Source organism: Protopterus annectens, chromosome 1.part0, assembly GCF_019279795.1.
Source record: "Protopterus annectens isolate FY-2018-M chromosome 1.part0, PAN1.0, whole genome shotgun sequence".
NCBI lineage: Eukaryota > Metazoa > Chordata > Ceratodontiformes > Protopteridae > Protopterus > Protopterus annectens.
Window position 1 is genome coordinate 1,379,891,263 of NC_056725.1, and position 7,879 is coordinate 1,379,899,141.

Below are 7,879 nucleotides of genomic sequence, written 5' to 3' on the forward strand. Positions count from 1 at the left end.
GTGCCTTATGTTCCTCCCCAACCCAAGTAGGCTTTCTTCTTTTTTAAAGTGCCTTTAAGACACAATATGCAAAGTAACTACCTTTGTGTCTACTTTTCTGTCCAACCCATGTTGTCTTTCTCCTTGTTTTTCTAAGTGCCTTTAAGGCAGGATATGAAGAGAATCCCTGGTATCTAGTATTTCTGCCACCCTCCCCAATATTGCAAGATTTGCTTGGTAGTTTAGGGGAGTGTGAAGGTCTGACAGCCCCCACCACACATGCATTCAAACAAACATACACACACACAGCTTCCCCACCCGATTGTACTCACAGACATGCTCATCCATTCTTTCATACACAGTCATATCTATCATATCCATCTCCTTACTAAACCCCCTGCTGTGATCTCCAAGGCAGGCACAACTGACACATACACTCACACATGCCTTGCATACACAAACATGCACACACACACACACACACACACACACACACACACACACACACCTCTTGTAACACTACCTGTCTCAAATTCCTCAGCACCTACCTTTACTACAATGGATGAACATAGGCTTTTGGCCATGTTCATTAACACTAGTGTGGCCATGAGCAGCCATATTACTTTACACAGCTAAGTGATTATCTGAATTCCTCTGCTGCTTAAGTGCCTTACTGCAGGTATTTCTGGGGGAGAGCACAATACTGATTAACATATGCCTGTTCCCCAGAATACCTCTTATGCATTTGACTTGGCCACAGGGATAGCAAACCATGGTGCTGTACATTTTTGTGCTAAATTACCATGTTATGCTGCCTCTGAATCAGAAAAGGTTACTGTGTACACATCACAGTAACCTTTTTGAATCTTTTCCTCAGTTTATAAATATACCATTCAGATGTTGGATGAAGGGATTGCAGATGTAATGAATTATTTGTTGCAGTCTGGTAAATGTATTTATTACTTATGTTAAGATTTATTTTATAATACAACATGTTAACATATTTTAATACTGGCACCAATTCCTCAGAAAACATACATTTAATAGAGCCCTAAATAATCTGTCATATCTTATAAAAAAAATTGTGTGATATGCCGAGAATGCTTGTTGCAGTTTATCAGAATGTGTATGAGGCACCTAGAGGTATTGTATTCTAAGAAGTCAAGCCCAGTTTTTAGTAAACATTGTTGTGGGAGCAGGCACCACCAATGCATTGAACAGCCTTCTGCAAACCACATTTATTTTCATGATGTTGACAACTGAAGATATGAATCTAATGAAGCACTTACCTACTCATTCTAGAAATGTGATTCAATTAGAAAGATATAACTCTGAAAAAAAATAATTTGGTGGCTGTAGGTCAGAATTGGTGAGTACTTTTTTTGTTTTTTGTTACAGAATACTGATTTTCAGTGGTCTTAAAAGCAGAGCATAATGAAGCATCTTCTGAAGTCATACTCAAGAACTTTTCCTTTACTTACTCAAGTATTCAAGTATTTTGTTTTTCAGAGTTTGTGATTTGTAGGGATTGATGTTAGCCATCTGTGTATTTCATCATTTGGAGAATTGCCTGATTTGTTAGTGGTCTCTTGTGGTGTTCCTGACAAACTGCCTGCCTGTGTGTATGTCTATAGCAACAGTTATAATTCATTCATGTACATCAAATAATTGATGTATTATCTAAAATTAAACTAGGCAAACTAGGTGGCCACCAAGATTGACATTTGGCTAGGTCCAACTTTCTGCCACTTTTTTGTGTATTTATTTGTTTGTTGTTTTTTTGTTTAGTAAAGAAACATGGCAGTAGTGTTTATTTACTTTAAACATAAATAATCTGTCCATGGTGCCCCAGTTTAAAGTTGCATCACACTATGAAGGAAGGAAAGTGCTGTGTTTGCAGAGTTTTCAGATCCTAGCCATCCCATAATTTGTCTGATTCAGGAGAGAACAAAGAACAGAAAGCTTGTGCATATTCATTTTTGTTCCTGTGGAAAACAGCAGACAGCAATAGCATGAGGTATGCTTTTTTTATTCCTAGCAGGCAACAAGATGTGGTCAACCAATGTCCCTGATTTTATTTGCCTCATTTTTTTATCTGATCCTCATAAAATCTGTGGTTTCTGGAATATCATTGAAAGTTGCACTCACTAATGAGAGACAGTTGAGGTTCAGACTTCATATCCTTCATAAAATACACTCAGGCAAAATTTATTCTCGCAGATTTCTAAATGTATAACAACAATATTTAAATTCTTTATCTGGTTTTGAGCCTTTTTCACACATCATTTTTCAACTTTCTCCCTGATTCTTGAGTTGAGGTTGGCATCTATGATGATAGCGTTGTAGGATAACTTTATGGCTCCTACTTTATTTTTTTATTTTTTAATAAGAGAAAGACATCTGAGATATACACAGACAACAAAGTGCCTTTATTTGCTGTGCTGCCTATGGAGGAAAATTACTGACTGCTGTTGATTGCTTGTTATTCTTGCTTTGCAGAGCTACTGTGGTTTGTGTGAAGCAGTCTGGAATGTTTTACTGTATACCTGTTGTTTGGGTGGAACAAAGTTGAAATATACTACAAGGCCATTTTATCACAATCAGACATCCGACTCCTACATAGTCAACAAAGTTTCTGTAACTGCTGATTTGGGGTGGACTGTCTTTTGTTGAATGTAAGATCCTGTTGTCATTCACATAGTTTAAACAATGAATAATCTGTTGTTGCAAACCTTTTGTGCATTTGTGGAAGTAAGGCAGAATAATGTGATATTTGTTTGAAACAAACTTGAAATACATTATTGTGGACATTATTTTATTATTGTTATTATTATTATTTTAACCACAGTCAGACATCTGATGAGTACACAGTCAGTACAGTGGTCATGTTGATGAGTACAAAGACCATTTGTGGATATATGCGATTATCCCTGCTGTTATTTGATTACTGTTAAACAGTCCCTGGTCTGGTGTAGCAGAAGTAGCATCACACAACATATTGTATTTGCTAAAATGAGTGAAAAAGTAGATTGGCTATGGCTTACATTTGTGTGCACAGGCAGTAGTGTATTAGAGTAATAAGTTAGCTGTAATTTCTTTCTTGTTCCATTACAGTCAAGCATCAGCACTACATATGATAAGTGGCTGTCTTTGGTGGTCTGGGCAGGTTGTGCATGAAAATAGCTCATCAATGACATAGTAGAGCAGTAAGTAGTATTTCTATCTCACATCACTTAGTCATGAAGTCTGAATGCCCTCCGTGTCAGTTTTTCCTTGTACTCTGGTTTATTAAATATCCAGATGTGCTGTAAAGAGTTGGCATTCCTCCAGATTGCCTGTTGCTAAGTGCACAGTGTATGTGCATGCCTCTGCATCTTATGATAATTTTGCCTTGGTAGGGTTAGTGTTAGCATGTTTCCTGGCTTGTCAGAGGCTGTGTGTGTGTGTGTGCGCGTTTGAAAACATTACAGATTTTTATTTGTGTTCACACAATATTGGCCTTCCCTTTCATCCCACTCAAATACCAGAGGTTTACACAGAGATTGACTATAGTTTTTGAGGGGAGGGGGTAGAAAACAGGCAGTATTGTATCACATCATAAGTGATTGTTTTCAGTTTATTTTGAAGTACTGTTAAGTCAGCTTTGAACATTAAGTATTGGGTACAACTTATTTCTTACTTGAAATAAAATAATAAGCCTGAATTTCTTTACTTTTTATTTTTGTTCGGACTATCATTTAAAACAACAACTTAATTAATGCAAAAAATAATATATAATCATTTCTAATCAGCCCAAACTTTCTTGGAAATCCTATTCTATAACACAAGTTTACTCAATATTGCAAATAATTTTTTGTAAACAAATCATATCTTAAACCAGAAATTGTGTACTGGAATACATTCAGAAAGTTGAATGTTCTGAATGTCAAAAGCAAAAGACTGACACAAAAAAGGGTGATGCACAAAATAATGACAAACAAGAAGTACCCTCTACATGTTCTAAGCAAGCCCCCACTGCACCCCCCCCCCCATGGGGAGGCTATGTCCCCGTTCTCCTGCTAGTTAAATATACCAACTCTGAGATCACATCACAGAGGGGGAAAGGGCAAAAACCCAGTCCTTGCTCTTAACTCAATATCAGGTAACACACTAATGGCTTTCTAATGACTGAGAAAGCCATTCAGCATTTTGTGTGCGACCTTTAGGCTTTAATCTTTTTGGTATCAACATTCAGAATGTTTGTTGATGGTATCTCCTGTATCATACCATCAAAACCAAAGTATTTTAGTAACACTTAGTGTATGAAGTGTGTAATTATGTTCCAGAAAAAAAAAGCATAAATGTAGTTTATAAACAGTAATTGAGGCCTGGTTTTAACAACCCCCTAAATAAATTATCCATTTTTCCTTTTCAGGTGAATGTAACTTTTAACTTCTGTTTGTTAATAATACAATCAATACCCTAAAACATAAAGAAAGCAGTCATTTTTTTAAATATGTTTAAACAATGTATTAATTTCCCTTTTGCAATGAGAACCTCCCATCAGGGAGTGTTTCTGAAGAATGCCCTTCTCCCTGGACGGGTGCACCCATTCCCCCCCAGGCAGCACCTTAAATGCCCACACTGCTAATTGAACCCAGGTTGCCTGGTGCATGGTTAGGGATTTATCCCTCAATGCCACAGTGCTGGCTGAATGCAAGGACTTTTTGGTGGCATTTATGAGAATGTTAATGTTGATTAAAGATTAAATGTGGTCAGAGTAGAATTAATATTATTTGATATATTCTCTTATCTTTTTTATCATCTTGCTTTCTTTCTTGGTGTTAGTCTTATAACTGTATTATTCTTCTTTCTTATATTATTTTACCTTTTATTTTTTTCATTTAGAATCTTTTATTATTTGTTTATTATGTAGTAAAAATGGTTTTGCGGTGGTGGTGCTGCGGTAGCGTTGCCGCCTTACAGTAAGACGCTGTCGGGTTCGATTCTCTTCTTTCTTATATTATTTTACCTTTTATTTTTTTCGTTTATAATCTTTTTTTATTTGTTTATTATGTAGTAAAAATGGTCTCGCGGTGGTGGTGGTGCTGCGGTAGCTTTGTCGCCTTACAGTAAGACGCTGTCCGGTTCAATTCTCAGCTAGAGCGTCTTCTGCGTGGAGACATGCGTGAATGGGCGTACCTTCATTGAAGGTTGTGCGTCAGGGCTGGTAACTCGGCACGTAAAAATCAGCTACCTATCATTAGCAGGCCGGAGTTCCGCTGTGGCGACCCCAAACCGGGAAAAGCCGAAAGACACAAATTATGTAGTAAAAATAATAGAAAAGGACTTTTTAGAGGAAGTTTTCAAGATCCATGTTAACCACATGTCCAGTCCTGAAGCTGTGCTGTTTGCTAACAGAGAATACTGGATCAGTTACTGGCAGATCTGTTTTGTGTATTATTTTAAGTACCCTAACCAGAGAACTTACTATGGAAATGAGAATCTAGCTACTTACTGTATTAAGGGTCACTGTGTTTGAGAACTGGGATGATGGCATCATTCCATCAGTCAGATGTATTAATTTGGGATGGATACCCTTTAAGAAAAGACAGCCACTTTTCTTCACCATTAGAAATGCATTTAATAAAAGAAAGATTCCTACTTTATAAATCAAGGAAGCAAAAAATGTATGTCATAGCTGATGGAACTCTGTCTGCTGGGAAGTCAACTGGTTATTAGTGGCTGTTTAGCTACAGTGAATGTTAGAGCACAGTTGTATTTGAGACTTAATGTTAGGAAAAAGTCAATGTATTTGTGTCGGGTTAATCTTAAGAAGTTATATTACCTTGTCCCAGACCTCTTCAATTTTGTGTAATACCAATTATTTTTTCTAAATCTCATGTTGAGAAAACTGACAAAACCGTGTTACATACCCTATGTGTAAAATGAACTCAAGACAAGGTAGTGGATGTTTCAACTTTGTGAATAAAACAAGCTGTAAATAAATATACAAAAACAAAAAGAACTTATTGAGAAAACCACTTTATGACACAACAGCAAAGCTTTCAGGTAAGAACCCTTCTTCAGTGCATAACATGTTATGCACTGAAGAAGGGTTCTTACCTGAAAGCTTTGCTGTTGTGTCATAAAGTGGTTTTCTCAATAAGTTCTTTTTGTTTCAACTTTGTGACAAGGCTTTGAATCATTCTGTGCATTTGTCAAAAAGCTAGGGACTTAACTGTTCTTGGTGCATTTCTTTTTTTAATTCTAAACAGCAGAATACAAATGAGAGCTTTTCTTTAAGCTATTAATAGTTTTATCTGGTTGGATTAAAGGTTAGCATCTTTTTGGTTGCCCTTGTAGAATACTAAGACAATTTTGTCATTATGCTTAAATGTGTTTTTCCAATTATTTCATGTACAGCATTCTTTGGGATTAACTTTATAACTACCTAGAGAAGGCTTGACATGACAAATGGCTGTGATGTCATATGCAAATTAAGTATCATTGACTGGCATGCAGATTTGACAGTGACATTATGCATACATTGGTGTCTGATTGACAGGTATGGAAATCAATCCTGTACACAAAGTTAGTTCATATTTCACATTCTAAGTTTGTAACCTATCCTTTTTGGGGAAGTGGGTGTGTTAGTTATTAGAAAATATTATTAGTTATTATGTTAGATATTAGAAAATATGCATCAGATATTCCAGTTTATTAACCTTTCATTTTTGGGGGAAGTGGGTGTGTGGATATTTTGGTTATTAGAAACTATTTTTAGTTATTATGTTAGATATTAGAAAATATGCATCGGATATTCCAGTTTATTAACCTTTCATTTTTGGGGGAAGTGGGGGAAGTGAGTTTGTGGATACGTTAGTTATTAGAAAATGTACATGTGATGTTCTTGACCTAAGGACTTCTAATGCTTCTTCTGGTTAGTGACAATGTATAGATGTTCTTCATCTCACATTGCTGCAGTCCTAACACTTGGGTAGTCCGCTGTCCCAGTGACGGTCAAACCAAAGTGATAGCTCTGGCGTGCACAAAACATTGTTCCTGACATCAGGTAGTCAGTTAAATCGACCACTGACGTCATATCAGTCTTTTTGCCGGCCGGTCGATGCAGAAGCAGTGCATTAGTTGCGGTGTTGTTTCTGGAATTTTTCTGAAGTCGGAGTCAGTCGGAGAATCAAAGTTGGCTAAAGCATTCTGGTGGGGAATTTTTTTTTTTTGCCTCAGTATTTAACCTCCGGATGGAAAAAAGAAAATAACTGTACCATATTTGGTGTGGAAGATACCTCATAGAGATTACCATACATTGTGTTACCTTAGCTTAGGGCCTGAGCACTCGTTTTGTGCTGTGTCTTTTCTTGTAGATTTAACAACAAACGACTAGAGAAGATTAGATTGTGCAGGTTTGTTTTTTTGAGCGCGTGGATTAATACATGCGCGGATGCGCAACTCACAGCCCTTGCCTAAAAGGCTTAAAAGCGAAAGACTGGTTAGCTAAGTTTAGAAGGCGCGGAACCGGGCGACGGTTTCTTTTAGAGGGCGGAGCTGTGGGGTGGTCAGGTTCCTTGACTCAGGAGAGACGTAGAGTTACAAAGATGTGTGTCTGTAGCTTCTCCCAGGGCTGTGGGCCTTCAGAGGGGCTTTCTCTCCTCCCTCCCTAAGGTTCCCTCCCTTCCTTTTTCCCAAGGCTCTCCTTCCTAAGGCCCTTCTTAACTTCAGGTCTTCAGGGTCTCTTCAGGGGGTCGCCTTAGAAACTTATATCTCTTTCTTACTAAGATTTGCTTAGACTGATATTGATAAAGAGGCCCCCTGATGATAAGAGCTACAGGTGGAACCCGCTTGGGGGTGAGGCCTGAGGTGGGACCTGAGCTTGAGTTTTGAGCAGTGTTCGAGGCTTCTG